This window comes from Castanea sativa, chromosome 10 (genome assembly GCF_040712315.1).
Source record: "Castanea sativa cultivar Marrone di Chiusa Pesio chromosome 10, ASM4071231v1".
Classification (NCBI taxonomy): domain Eukaryota; kingdom Viridiplantae; phylum Streptophyta; class Magnoliopsida; order Fagales; family Fagaceae; genus Castanea; species Castanea sativa.
In genome coordinates, this window is record NC_134022.1 from 25127431 (window position 1) to 25142583 (window position 15153).

General features: G+C 41.3%; 1 pseudogene; it reads right to left on the minus strand.

Moving 5' to 3' along the window:
- Positions 1-14789, minus strand: part of LOC142612278 (carotenoid 9,10(9',10')-cleavage dioxygenase 1-like) — a 34546-nt pseudogene extending 19757 nt beyond the window's left edge.
- Positions 14790-15153: the final 364 nt, after the last annotated feature.

The window sequence follows — 15153 nt, forward strand, 5'->3', positions numbered from 1 at the left end:
GCAATTATGGCGTTCTCTATCTCCTGGAAGTCTTTGGAAAGGGGGGTGTACCCAAGAATAAGGTGAGCAGCCCGGAGTTGTAGGTCTTCACTAACGAACACCTCGGAGCGAAGTACCTGGTTTAGATCTGCGATGTTACAGTGGCTCAGGCGAGGACGCACGTGTTGCTTATCTGCAAAAAAGACGTCAAAACAAACAAACTTGGTCAGATTTACATAGATGTTTAACAAATTTAAGTAATTACGAATATGCATTTCTGTGTGAGTGTTAGGAGAAGTTGTGTTGTGGGGAGATTAATCCTACGGCGTCGCATCTGGATCCCCCCACTCAACTGGGCAGTGGAAGCCGTCGTGCCAGTTCCCAGACACGATCAAGTAGTCGTCCTTCATGCCTTTGTTTGATTTGGGCAGACAGGAGATTAGCCTAACGGTGCTGGACCGAGATTTAATGTAATAACCTACCTTAGAAAGTTTATGGGACTCATATAGGAACACGACATCGTGCCATGTGAGGTTTAAACCCATCTGCTCGTTTAGAGCATCTACACTACCTAGAACTCTAAAAACGTTTGAGAGGCATTGATCGGGACACAACCGGTGGTTGCGAAGGTACTCCCTAGTTACAGGTTTCATTGGAAGGGTCATCCCACCCTCTAGAAAGGCTATCATAGGAATAATAACCTCTCCCTCTTTCCTAGAACCGGCCACGGCTGTTGCCGGGCAATATTCTAACCTTACGTCGCTGGGAATACGGTACTTGGCTCTAAAGCCTTCCATCCCAGCGGCGGTATCAACTAGACACTTGAATTTTCCCATTACAGAGGAACGATAGACTAAACTCTAAAAGGGATAGTGTTTGTAGTGATAGCCGAGGACAAATATCAAGGAGAAAAAGGTTAAGAATAGGAGCAAGAACTTACAAGGTTGAAGGAGTGCAAATTTCCACGGTTTTCTGCAAGTAAGGAATGATGGCTAATGTCTTGATGGGATTACCCCCAGAGGAATTAAATGAAGGCGCAGGTTCCCGAAGCGTCACGACGTGCGAAAAGGCGGCCTCGAAATTATGTTTGTCCCGCCTAAAATTTCGTGGAGTGATGTGGGCCGTTGGATGTCCATCTCACCGTTGAACGTGAGGGACAAAATGTAACTGGCAGTAATAAATACGCGCGTTGTTCAAAATAAAACCGCCAAATGGCATACTCTGGGACGCGAGACGATTTCCACACGTGCCATTACTCGCAAAGTGAGTAGAGTAGGTTCTCGTCGGATCAAAACCCTATTTTTCTCCTCGGACGTTGAAAATTAGAGTTTTGAGGGGCTATTGTGGGCAGTAAAAGATCCTAATGGGAACGTGGGCCTTTTGGGCCGTGTTAAGGAAGGCCGACCTGACCCTGGGTTTGGAAGTTGTTAGTGCTATGGGTCGGCCCATACGCCGAGGATACGAGGATCCAGCCGAGGGTGAACTTACCCTCGGACGAGCACCTAAGAACTCGGGATTTCATAGTAAAGGTTAGGGGATGACACAGTTAAGGCCAATGGTTAAAAGGGGTGAACCCTAGAACGCCCCAGAAGCACCGGTGTTGAAGAAATGTCAAAGATAAAGGCTGCTACCTCCACATTAAAGACCCTGCACCTACCACCCTGGCCGCATTTATGGGGAAGTGACACCTGAACAGTGGAAGAGAAACTTCTGGTTACTATTCAAAGGCACTGAGAAAAGAAATATCTAGGCTAAGGGGAAGGTGAGGCAACACGTGTACAAAGCATTCAAAAGAGTAGTATATAAAGAGCAATTTAAGACAGAAAGAAGGGGGGACTTTTGTAACCTAAAAAGAAAGAAAAGACTAAGAAAGGGATATAATATAAGAACAGCTCTCGGCTTACGTCCGAGGAGGCCAATTTACAATATTCCTTATTGTTTCCAAGTATTCGAAATCCTTAGTTTGTCATTTAATCCCCACATACTTCTAACCTGGGTTTCAAGCCCACACTCTACAAATTCATATTGTTTAAGGCTCATTGGGCCTGGGCCCGTAACTGTTCTTGGGGCCAGGTGCAATTGTGCACTTACAATATCTATTTTACTTTTTCACTTTATAAAACATCTTTAATTTTATTTTAGTTTTTAATACAATTAAATAATATAAAAAATACAAAAAATAATTTTTTTTTATTACATATGAGCTATAGTGTGAACACGTGAATCCAATGTGAACACGTGAATAATAGTATATAGCGGTGTAAAATGTGAACACATGGATATATTTTTTTTTTTTTTGACATATGAGTTATAGTGCACAACCAAAAGTAGTTACGCACTGTAATTGTGGAGCCAAATTATTTCGTTTTGGCTCCACCAATGTAGGCATAGTTTTGTATTTGGTGGTGCTAAAAATAGCAATATGGCTTTTTAGCACCACCAATAATAATGCTTTCAACTTCTCCTATCTATGTCTATTTATTTATCTATCTATCTATAATATATTATAAAAATCAGATTTGAAAATTGGTAAATATATGCTACAATGATAGGTATTTGTTTTTAAAGCATACTATAATAACCCGTAGTAACTTCCCATATTTAATGGTATGATTGGACAAATAATGCCACACATTAAAATATTATTTGTACATCTCAATGTGTTTTCCATAATACTAAACATGTGGCATCTATAATTAAAATTTTGAATAAAATAAATGCATTTATTTAGTATGGTATTTAAGTTCATTTTTTTATTATTATTATTATTTATGACTACTAATTCTTAATTTGTTATTTACCTATTTATTTTACTAACCATTCCCCTTCTTAAGATTATTCAAGTATTTTGTTCTAAAAAAAAAGTAATTTGTTGAAATATGAATCTAATTATCTATTGGATATTATCTATTGAGGTTTTTAAAAAACTTATTTTGGAACCATAATTAAATACATCACAATTAGAAAAGAAGCCAAAAATCATTTTATTTTTATTTTTCACTTTCTAGACATATGAAATTAAAATTGTACACATATAGCAATAAAATGTATACAATATTCTCCTAACTTTTAGCTTGATGTTTTCTTTTACATAAACGTGTGTGTATTTCCTTTTTCTTTAATATCACATCATTATTTTAGCAATTACAATAACATTAACATCAATCATCTACATTTATAATATGTCATCATCTTCTCCAACCTTTCATCTTCCTCATCTTCTTTTTTAGATATAAATATGTTCTCTCTTTAGCCCTCTTATAACCAACAAACTTAGGAATTTTGATGACAATTTTTTTTTTCAGTTGCATTTTTTTTTTCTCCACTATTAGAGATACGTAGAGAGGTCTACAAAGATGTAGAGGTAAAGGGGTAGAGAGGCGTAGATGTAAAGAGGTGTAAAGGTAGAAAGGTGTAGAGGTGTAGGGGTATAGAGGTAGAGAGGTATAGAGGGGAGTAGAAAGGTGTAGAGAGAGAGTGGTGTATATAAAGCGGGGTAGAGAGGTGTAGAGGTGTAAAGAGGTAGAGAGGGGTATAGAGGTGTAGAGGGGTAGAGGTGTAGAGAGAGTGATGTATATATTGCGGTGTAGAGAGTTAGAGAGGTGTAGAGGTTTAATTAGAGAGGTAGAGAGGTGTATAGAGATGTAGAGGTAGAGGTACCTTTGATAGTAGATATATAAAAACAAACATGTAGTGATAAAAAAAATTCCCATCGCAAATAATAAGCATGTAAATTTTAAGACAGATAAAGAGAATATATATAAATAAAAATGAGTAATAAAAGAACAAGAACGAAGCACACAATAATAATAAAATTTTTTCCTTTGTATAAAAAGTATTGTTATTATAAAATGAACTTAAATACCATACTATATAAATGCATTTAGTTCATTCAAAATTTTAATTATAGATGCCACTTGTACAGTATTATGGCAAACACATTGAGATGTACAAATTTTTGGTTAAAAACATGTTTGTATCACACACAAAACATACGCAGCGAAAAATTAACGGATCTACTTTATTCGCAATTGATAACATGCACTATGTAAGTTTCAGAATTTAAGAACAAGAGAGTGTACCTTGGTGCGGTGAATTTCAAAAACAAATATCAGAAGCACTTGGGAACACTTTTAATCTTCACTCCAATTCTACTAATGCACAAGAAGTGTAGTCTCTCAATCAGTTTCCAATGGAGAATTAGAGAGAGTGGCATGCACTCAAACATACACCATTTCACAATAGTGTCTCTCACTTTCACAAAATTATGTATGTTTCTCCCTTTGTATCTAACTAATTATCTAATTGGGCTAGCCTTTTGGGCCATTCCAATTGGGTTTAAGTGTGTGGCTTAGAGTGGGACCAAAAGGGAGGCGACATAAAATATAAGTTATGGAAATGGATTATACCTTCATGCAAGATCCATATGGTAGAGGAGGAGACTTTTGGTGGAGGTCCTAAGGGTGGAGGAAAAGAAGAGCTAGGAGAGGGAGAATGGGTCTCACTCAATACCTTAAGTCTCAAGAAGACCAAGATATGACAAGACTAGGGGTGAGCAGTGACCAAACCTCGCCGACAAAACCGAACCTCATCGACCAAACCATACCGAGCTTTGGGCTGACCGAAGGAGCTAATGCCGACGAATGGAACTTGATGACCCTTCTGACGCCGGTGCGGTGACACAGTCGAAGCTAATTTTCAAAACCGACCCATAAACCGTACCGACTGATTCATATATAGAGATAAAATTAAGGGAAAAAAGAGAAAAATATTCTTAGCAAATTACTAGAAAGAAATCCTACTTATGCCCCCCAACATAGAAGGTAATATTTTTTTTTTGGGTAGATTTCACCTTAGGGTCGCCATTGATGCTTTAGTCTTCCGTATATGCAGAAGAGAGAGTCAGTGTTAAACTTAAAAACCGATGAAGAGAAAAGTAGAGAACAATGAGGTAAACAGATAAGATGAAAAGAAAGTGGAGATAGGTGGGGTATTAAATGACAATGCCACGTTTTGATTTCTAAGTTATCCAATATTTTTTTTCCTTTTATTTAGTTTTATAAAAATTAGAGTACCACGTTGATTTGAAAATATAAAAACAGAAAACCACTACACGTTTTTTTGATAATGAGCCCATAGTTAACAAAAAATCTAAAAGAAAAAGATAATAAGAATACTCCTCCCTTAAGTTTACCTAAATGAATATGAATTATATACAATATAACACATGATATATAATTTTTCTTTCTTATTATAAATTTTAAAAAATCTTTTTAACTAATAGTTAAAGGTGGTGTATATATGATTTTTAATTATTTATGTTATTATAACTTTAAAGTATGAATTATTGCTCTCATGTAAAGGTAATTTGGTATTTTCTAATTAATTTGTGATCAAACTTATGCAGATACTCTAAAATTTTGTAGTTTACATGATTTACACTTTACAGTTGGCTTGCACAAGTACTGAATTTTTTTTCCTCGCTAATGCACTAATACTAACTTAACTTAAGATATTGATAATATAAAATACAAATAATATTTCTGATAAGATTCATTCATTGTAAAACATTTATTTGGTCAAAAAAATTATTATGTTATTGTTGTAGTTGGACCTAATTGTGATTGAGTAATGACTAATATTTTTGTTTTTATATTTCAAACCAATAAAACCGATGAAACCGACTGCAAAAAACCGCACCGTTGTAGGTCGGAAAACCAATCCTTGTCGGTGTGCATCGGTTTCAGTTATGGAAAAACCGATCCCTATCGGTTCGGTGATAAATTTGGAAAAAAATCGCCCCGACCGAACCACGCACACCCCTAGACAAGATTAGTCTACTCCACTAGAACTCGAGAGGAGAAGAGAGGGGGTTTTTTTTTTTTTTTTTGTCTTTTGGAATGGAGGAGAGTGGGGGTTTATATAATAGTGGTGGAAAAAATATGAATAGAAGGTCATTTAATGAGGGTTGACAAAGAATCATGAACCTAGACCTTATTTTAGCCTTTTGGGAAATCAGGTGCATTAAATTTATAGATTGGTGGGAGTGAGGAGCAAGCAAAATTCAATTTTCCCATAACTACTGTAATAGACTGTAGAGCCAAATTCAAAAAATCATATATTACTCAATTCTGATCAGAGTTGTCTTGTTCTTGTGCTCAAATTGAAGCCCTGAATGTATAGTTTCTCGAAAAATTAACCTCATTCATAGATTCAAAATATTCTGAGAGATATCAACGAAATGGTGAGCAAAGGTCATTTGTTAGAAAACAATTTAAGCACAATTAACATTAATAGGTCCCAAATTAGTTTCCAATTAACATTAATAGGCTCCAATCACTCCTATTTCAGACTTAATTAGTTTCAGATTTACCCTAATTAAAAGATAATTTCACAAATTACTTATTAAATAATTAATGTTTAATTATCTAGTTAATTAGTTGTGTGCAACCTTACCATAAAATGTAGTCCTAATCAATCAAATTATGACACATCATTAATCTCAAATTGATTATAATTATAATCAATTAAAATCAATTGTTCATAATCACATATAGTCGGACTCAGTTTGTGATAGTGCATCTTGACCATTAAAACTTGATTTAATGATAACTTTCAATCTGGTGGTCCAATTAGAACTTATGACCAGTCGATTCAATCGTTACAACATCAAAATCATTTTGGTGAAATAAGATTAAGGATCTAATGACCAAAATCAAGATACATATTTTCAATGCAAAATTACCCTTTTACCCTCCATGTGAGGTTAAATGCGGGTTGCAAAATGGGGTGTCAACACATAGACGCGGTTTTAATCCGTGTTCTAAAAATTAAACCCATTTTCTGGATATTTAGGTTTTTACAATGATGATTATCTTGTAGAGAAACACTCCAAAAAGCCTTGATTATCCACAATTTTGTTGTTTTCTGATTATCTACTTTATTCTCATGCAAGCAAGTCTATTTTTGACACTAACTATCAACCAATCACATATTTTTTTAATTATCTAGCCAATCAGAATTAATTTAAATTAATCATGTGTGGTTGGTTCCTCCTAAACAAAATGCATATAGACCGTGCAAACTTGATCATACGATATCTTTTAATCCGACAGTCTGATTTGGAAATCGGACATATTGTCGCGACCGTTAGAACCTCAATATCATTTTTATGATATGCAATGAATGAATTAATGCATGTAATGCAATCATGAATTTTGAATATATGAATGTTCATTTTAGCCATCTTCCTTGATTAAATTATTAGTGCAAAATCAAGTTTCTACAATTACATTCAAACTTTAGAGCCATTATATTTAGTTCTGAGGTCTGATATATATTGAGTAATATTAATTTAGTCCTAAGGCTGGATTTGAAGATTTCATTTGCTATCCATAAGCTAGGAATTTGTGGGGAGTAAAAGGACCCAAGTGGGCATGTGGGCTCTAGCAAGGAGGGCCGATCTGTTCATAAGTTAGGAATTTGTTAGTACTATAAATCGGCCCATATGCCGAGGGACCGAAGATACAGCCGAGGGTGAGTTCCTCCTCGGACTGTTCCAAGAGGACTTGGAGATTCACTACAAAGGTCAAGGCAGAATTCTGGAAAGACTGTTGGTTAAAAGGGGGAGGCCCTGAACCTTCTAGATGCACCAGTGTTAAAGAAAATATCAAGAGCAAAGGCTACCACCTCCGCATTAAAGATTCTGCATCTACTTTCCTGGCCGCATTAATGGGGAAATGACCCCTGAACAGTAGGGCTGAAACTTCTAGTCACTGTCCAAAAGGCATCAGGGAAGGAAGTATTTAAGGGGGGTGAAGGCCAAAGAGATGGGAGGTCGGTAACTAAGAAAGAACTTAAGAATTGTAATTTTTAAAGAAAGAAAGAGAAATAATACAGAAGTAGTCCTCGGCTCAAGTCCGAGGAGACCCATTTGCAATTATCATTCATTATTTACAAGTGTTTGCTTATAAAAGCCCGTTATCAAGTTCTCAGTACCTTGAATCTAGATTTCGAACCCACACTCTACAAATTTGATTGTTTAAGGCTCATTGGGCCTGAGCCCATAACCTTCTTTGGGTCCAGGTGCAATTGTGCACTTACAATTGGCGCCGTCTGTGGGGAATCTAGTCCAGAAGGAGTTGGGATACTATGGCAGGCCTGAATTCTCACTATGCAGAGTCACAGGGATCACAACCAGAGGATCTTTTCGAGCGTCTTGAGAGTCGAAGGGACCGTGAGGGAAGTGTCCATACAGAATACTCCGGGGCTAGCCATACTCATGGTGGGGGTAGTACCACCCATGAGGATGGTGCTAAAGCCATGCAGAAGGAGATTAATCATTTGAAGAGGAAGCTACGCCGCGCCAGACGTAGGTCTTCGCCGTCTTCATCTAATCCTTCCTCAAAGGAGGTCCGGGAAGGTAGCTACAGCTCAAGGTCATGCTCGCCCCCCAGTGCAATGTCCTCTGGTGAGGAGGACGACCAGCCATCTCGCAGACGCAAGAAGCTTCCTTCTAGGGGCTTAGGGAACGATGCTATGAGTCAGGTATTGCACCAACTCTCCAAATCTCCATTCTCACGGAGGATTGAGAAGGGGAGGCTCCCTAGGAGGTTTACCCAGCCCACCTTCACCATCTACAATGGCCGGACTGATCCAGTGGAGCACGTGAGTCACTTTAACCAGAGGATGGCGATGCACTCTCATAACGAGACCCTGATGTGTAAAGTTTTCCCCTCTAGCTTGGGACCCGTTGCTATGAGGTGGTTCAACGGCCTTAAATCAAGGTCTATAGGTTCGTTTGGGGAGCTCACTAGAGCATTCGCTTCGCGGTTCATTACGTGTAGCAGAGTGCCTCGGCCATTGGACTCGCTGCTATCCATGACCATGAGGGAAGGGGAGACGTTGAAAGCATATTCCGACCGGTACTGGGAAATGTTTAATGAAATAGATGGTGATTTTGATGAGGTGGCGCTCAATACCTTTAAAGTAGGTCTTCCTACTGATCACGACTTGAGAAAGTCTTTGACCAAAAAACCCATCCACAGCGTACGTCGCCTCATGGACCGTATTGACGAGTACAAGAGAGTGGAGGAAGACCAGCAGCAAGGAAAGGGTAAGGAGAAGGTTATCCCGTAAGAGAGAAGGGATTTCAGGTCGGACAAGTACCACAACAACAAGCCGAGGAGAGATTATGTTGGGCAGTCTGGCTCGGCAGCACCTCAGGCCGTGAACACTGTGTTCCGAGAACCAGTACATTAGTTGCTGGAGAAAGTTCGTAAGGAGCCCTTCTTCAGATGGCCTGGTAAGATGGCAGGAGACCCTGCGAAGAGGAATCAGAACCTTTTTTGTCAATACCACCAGGATGTGGGCCACACTACCGAGAACTGTCGTACCCTTTGGAACCACTTGGAGCAGCTGGTCAGTGAAGGGAAACTAAAGCAACACTTGTGTCAACCTGGTGGACAGGGCGGTCAATCTGGCTCGAACAATCAGAAGAATAATCCATCTCGGCCCACATTGGGAACGATTAATGTTATCTTCGCCGCACCTGGCAAGACTGGCTCAGGTCCCACTAGGGTGATGGCGGTTTCCCATTCTCAGGCCGAGGAACCAGGCTGTAGGCCAAAGAGGTTGAAGGTGACCTTACCCGTCTTGGGATTTTCGGAGGAAGATAAAGTTGGTACCATTCAACCCCATGACGATGCTCTTATGGTCACTCTCAGGATAGGGAGTTATGATGTGAAGAGAGTGATGATTGATCAAGGCAGCGGTGCAGATATCATGTACCCTGATTTATTTAAGGGGCTAAGGCTGAAGCTGGAAGATCTTACTCCTTATGACTCGCCACTCATAAGATTCGAAGGAAGGGCCATTGTGCCGAAGGGACAGATCCGTTTGCCCGTCCAATCTGACTCAGAAACGGTTGAAATGGATTTCATTGTGGTCGACGCGTACTCCCCATATACAGCCATCCTCGCCAGGCCATGGCTGCATGCTCTAGGAGCTGTCTCCTCTACCTTGCATGTTAAGGTTAAGTTCCCCTCGGGGGAGTATGTTGAGGAAATCCTCGGCAGCCAATCAGTGGCCAGACAATGCATATCGGCCGCAGTGCTTCATCAGTCAGAAGCCGAGTCATCAGCTTTGCCCATCCAAGAGTCGTAGCAATTAACAGCTCCAGATGCACCTGGAGCGGTGACAGGAGATGAGGCTGTTTGTGAGGAGTTAGAGAAGTTTTTAATAGCAGATGACCCAGAGAGATTCTTCCAGGTCGGCATACGCTTGCCGCACTAGGAGAAGATGGAGTTGTTGCAATTTCTGAAAGACAATATCGATGTTTTTGCGTGGAATCCTTATGAGGCTTCAGGTGTAGATCCGAGCTTCATTTGTCATCGTTTAAACGTCAACCCTGCCATTGTCCTGAGAAGGCAGCCACCTCGGCGTTCCTCCAAAGAACATTCCGAGGCTGTTAAGGAAGAGGTGCTCAAACTCAAGAGGGCCGGGGCTATTAAAGAAGTTTTCTACCCCGAGTGGTTGGCGCATACGGTTGTGGTTAAAAAGAAGAATGGAACGTGGAGAGTATGTGTGGACTTTACGGATTTAAACAAGGCCTGCCCCAAGGATTCATTCCCAATGCCGCGTATTGACCAGCTTGTGGATGCCACTATCGGGCATCCTCGTATGAGTTTTTTGGATGCCTTCCAGGGTTACCATCAGATTCCATTAGCATTGGAGGATCAAGAAAGTTGCTTTTATTACTCCAATGGGAACTACCACTTTATAAGGTCATGACATTTGGTTTGAAGAATGCGGGGCTACCTACCAAAGAATGATGACGAGAATGTTTGAACGACAACTAGGGAAGACCATTGAAGTATATGTGGATGATATGGTGGTGAAGAGTAAAACAATACCTTCACACGTGAAAGATGCGGCCGACACCTTTCAGGTGCTAAGAAAGTACAAGCTGCGCCTTAACGCCTCAAAGTGCTCTTTTGGCGTGGGGTCCGGAAAGTTCTTGGGATACATGATTACTCACAGAGGTATAGAGGTGAACCCAGCGCAGGTCAAGGCTATTTAGGATTTGCAGCCGCCTCGGAACCCAAGAGAGATCCAGAAATTGACCGGAATGATTGCTGCATTGAATAGGTTTATCTCTCGGTCAGCTGACCGATGTCGTCCTTTCTTCCAATTGTTGAATAAGTGGAAAGGGTTTCAATGGACCGAGGATTGCGTGTTAGCTTTCCAACAGCTTAAGCAATATCTTTCTCGGCCACCCATTTTGTCTCGCCCCGAGGCGGACGAGGTCTTGTTTGCTTATCTGGCAGTGGCCGTCCACGCGGTCAGCCTGGTCCTTATAAGGAATGAAAGCGGTGTGCAAAGACCGGTCTACTACGTTAGTAAGTCTTTGAATGAGGCCGAGGTGCGCTATTTGCTCTTGGAGAAAGCGCTTCTGGCCATAGTTCACGCCACGCACAAGCTTCCTCATTATTTCTAGTCTCACACTGTGGTGGTCCTAACCCAATTGCCTCTTAAGGCGGTGTTACGCAATGCCGATTACTCTGATAGGGTGGTAAAATGGGGAACCATTTTGGGAGCCTTTGATGTTAAATACAAGCCTCGCACCTCGGTGAAGGGCCAGGTCCTCGCTGACTTGGTGGCAGAGTTTACCGAACCATTGCTAGAAGAAACCCTGAAAGAGGCACACATGGATGAAAAACCAGTTGGTGTGATCATAGCTGCAGTACCTCCGACTTGGAAAGTGTATGTGGATGGGGCAGCTAATCAGAGAGGGTCTGGTGTTGGACTTGTCCTAATGTCCCCTGAGGGGATTGTCTTCGAAAAATCTTTGAGATTGGCGTTCTTGGCTACTAATAATGAGGCCGAGTATGAAGCAGTCTTGGTGGGCATGAAGATGGTACGTAGGATGGGTGGAAAGGAAATCCATGTGTTCTCGGACTCTTAGTTAGTGGTCGGCCAAGTCATGGGGACCATGGAGGCTAGAGACCCCAGAATGCAGGAATATTTGGCCCGGGGTCGAAGCGTCGAGCAAGCTGAATTTGACTCCTTCGTCTTAGCTCATATTTCTAGGAGTGGAAACACTCATGCAGATTCTTTGGCTACGTTAGCGACGTCCTCGGCTCAGGGTTTGCCCAGGATTATCCTCGTGGAGGATTTGCTAGAGCCAACTCTTACCATTGTTAGCACAGTTCGCATTCATCTGATAAGGCCGGGACCTAGTTGGATTGACCCGGTTATATCTTTTCTTAAGAATGACATCCTTCCTCAGGACAAATCTGAAGCAGATAAGATACGTCGAAAGGCGCCAAGTTTCTGGTTGTCTGAGGACCAAAAATTGTATAAACGATCCTTCTCAGGACCGTACTTGTTGTGTGTGCATCCTGAATCAACGGAAGCACTTTTGGAGGAACTGCATGAGGGAATTTGTGGAAGCCACACTGGGGGAAGGTCCTTAGCCCATAGAGCCCTGACTTAGGGTTATTGGTGGCCCAATATGCAGAGAGAGGCTCAGGACTATGCCAGAAAATGTGACCAATGCCAGAGGTTCGCCCCTAATATTCATCAACCTGGAGGGGTTCTTAACCCTCTCTCCAGTCCTTGGCCTTTTGCGCAGTGGGGATTGGACATAGTGGGGCCATTTCCGAGAGCTGCAGGAAACAAAAGATGGCTTCTCGTGGGGACAGACTATTTCACTAAATGGGTTGAGGCCGAGCCCTTAGCAAATATCAGAGACGTTGACTCTAAGAAATTTGTCTGGAAAAACATCGTCACTAGATTCGGTATTCCACACACACTTATCTCAGACAATGGCGTTCAATTCGATAGCAAGGCTTTTAGGAAATACTGTGGTGATATGGGCATCGTAAATAGATACTCCACCCTAGCTTATCCTCAGGGAAATGGGCAAGCCGAGGCTGTTAACAAGGTCATAGTTAGTGAGCTCAAGAAAAGGTTGGACGATGCGAAATTCAGATGGGTAGAAGAACTCCTACATGTTCTGTGGACGTATCGGACTACGCCGCGCAGGTCCACGGGAGAAACACCATTCTCTATGACTTATGGAGCCGAGGCGGTTATACCCCTGGAATATGGTTTTCCCACCCTGAAGACGAGTTCTTTTAGCCCGGAGAATAACAATGGACTCCTGGAGAAAGGTCTTGATTTACTTGAGGAACGACGCGAGGCAGCTATGGTCCAAATGGCTTATTATCAACAGAAGCTAAAACGGGGATATGATGCCCACGTGAAGCTAAGGCCGCTCGCACCCGGTGATCTTGTACTAAGAAAAGTTGTGGGCACTTCTAAGAACCCAGCTTGGGGTAAGCTAGGTCCCAACAGGGAAGGCCCCTATCGCATTGTTTCAGTAGCAGGCATAGGGTCATATCGGCTAGCTGACCTAGATGAAAGAATTGTACCACGCCCATGGAATGTAAATAACCTTAGAAGGTATTATTATTAATAAAATGTGCTTTTGTTAGTTAACATTTCAAAGTTATAAGTACCTATGACGCTTGAAGTTACTATTCTTAAGAGTCAAACAGAAACTTGGTTAAGTATAGTCCTCGGACCACAAACCTTGTGGAAATTGATATCTTATCATTTGTTAAACAGAACCTTAGTTATGCCGGGTCCTCGGACCTCCTACTTTGGGAAAATTAACATTTGAAGCTACTACTCTTAAGAGCCAAACAGAAACTTGGTTAAGTGTAGTCCTCGGACCACAAACCTTGTGAAAATTGATATCTTATCATTTGTTAAACAGAACCTTAGTTATGCCGGGTCCTCGGACCTCCTACTTTGGGAAAATTAACAGTTAAAGTTACTATTCTTAATATCTTGTCACTGTTCTTATTCTTATTACACGTTTTGTGGAAATCAGTATCTTACCATTCATTAATTCGGATTTTAAGTTCTATGTCTTTAGGTGTTAAGTAAATTTTTGTAAGGAATGGTCTTCGAACCTTACATCCTACTAAAAGCAATACCATAGATTACAAGGCATTGTTTAATTAAGGCATTGTTTGACTAAGGCATTGTTTAACTAAGGCATGGTTGTGTGAAGGTTATGATTGTGCAATCCCTGGAGTTAGATTTGTTTGTTCTGACCTACCTTTAACTATGTATTTATGAGAACTTTACGACAAGTCCAAAAATAATAAAGTAAAACAAATATATCATAAAAGAAAGTTGCACAAAAATTGTCTTTCATTAATAATTCTGGCATACATTACATGCTAAGTTCTGATTACAAAAAAAGAGAAGTCCTAGGCTGGTCCCTAAACTCCTGGAGGGGGGTTTTGCTGAGAAGTGCTGGTTGCCTCGGTGTTTCTTAGCTCCAACTTAAAGGAAGACAGAACTTGCTTCCCTTTGTCTACTGCATTTGTTGGAGGGACATTGGGCTCCACAGTCTGGCTCAAGCCTTTCTCGGCATCCCCACCCCCTTCCATCTCTTTGTTGGAACCTGAAGGTTCTGTAGGATCTGGAATGAGCTTTGGGGCCATAGGAGGAGGAGCAGGAAGAGTTGCCTCAGGGGCAGGAGCAACAGCAGGAGTCTCTTCTATCTCCTGTATGTCCAGGGGAAGCCAAACGTTCTCGGACTTCCTCAGCTCCGAGGCTGAAGGAACCCCTGCTACATTTAGGGCTTCCCCCCAGACTTGCTGACAGTACTCCCGGCATAAGGCTGCGAAAGCCTCTGTCAACTACTCCTCTGTTGCAGCTACCCCTTCCTCATAACTCGCCTGCTTGGCGGCCTCCAGAGAGCATTTGAATGCGCCGGCTTCCTCCTTCATTCGCGCAATCTCCCTCTCCAAATCCGAGCGCTCCCTTTGGGCTTGGGCCAGCTCGTCATCTTTTTCACGGAGAAGCTTGCGCTGCCCTTCTATTTGAGTTTTCAGAGTCTTCAGGCTGGCCTCGGCACCATCTCTTTCTCTTTTGAGATCAGCCACCTGAGAGACGAGTTTCTCATTTTCTGCGAGGGCTTGGCCTAGGGACTTTTCAGTCTCCATTCGAATGTCAAGCTCCAGTCTGGCCTTCTTCCGAGAGTCTTCTACAAACTTCTTGGCTACAAAGACTTATTGAACGGCCTACATAAAATGTTAAAGAATTAGATGTAGCAGGACACTCATTAATAATCCAGTATTATGAAGAAGGAAA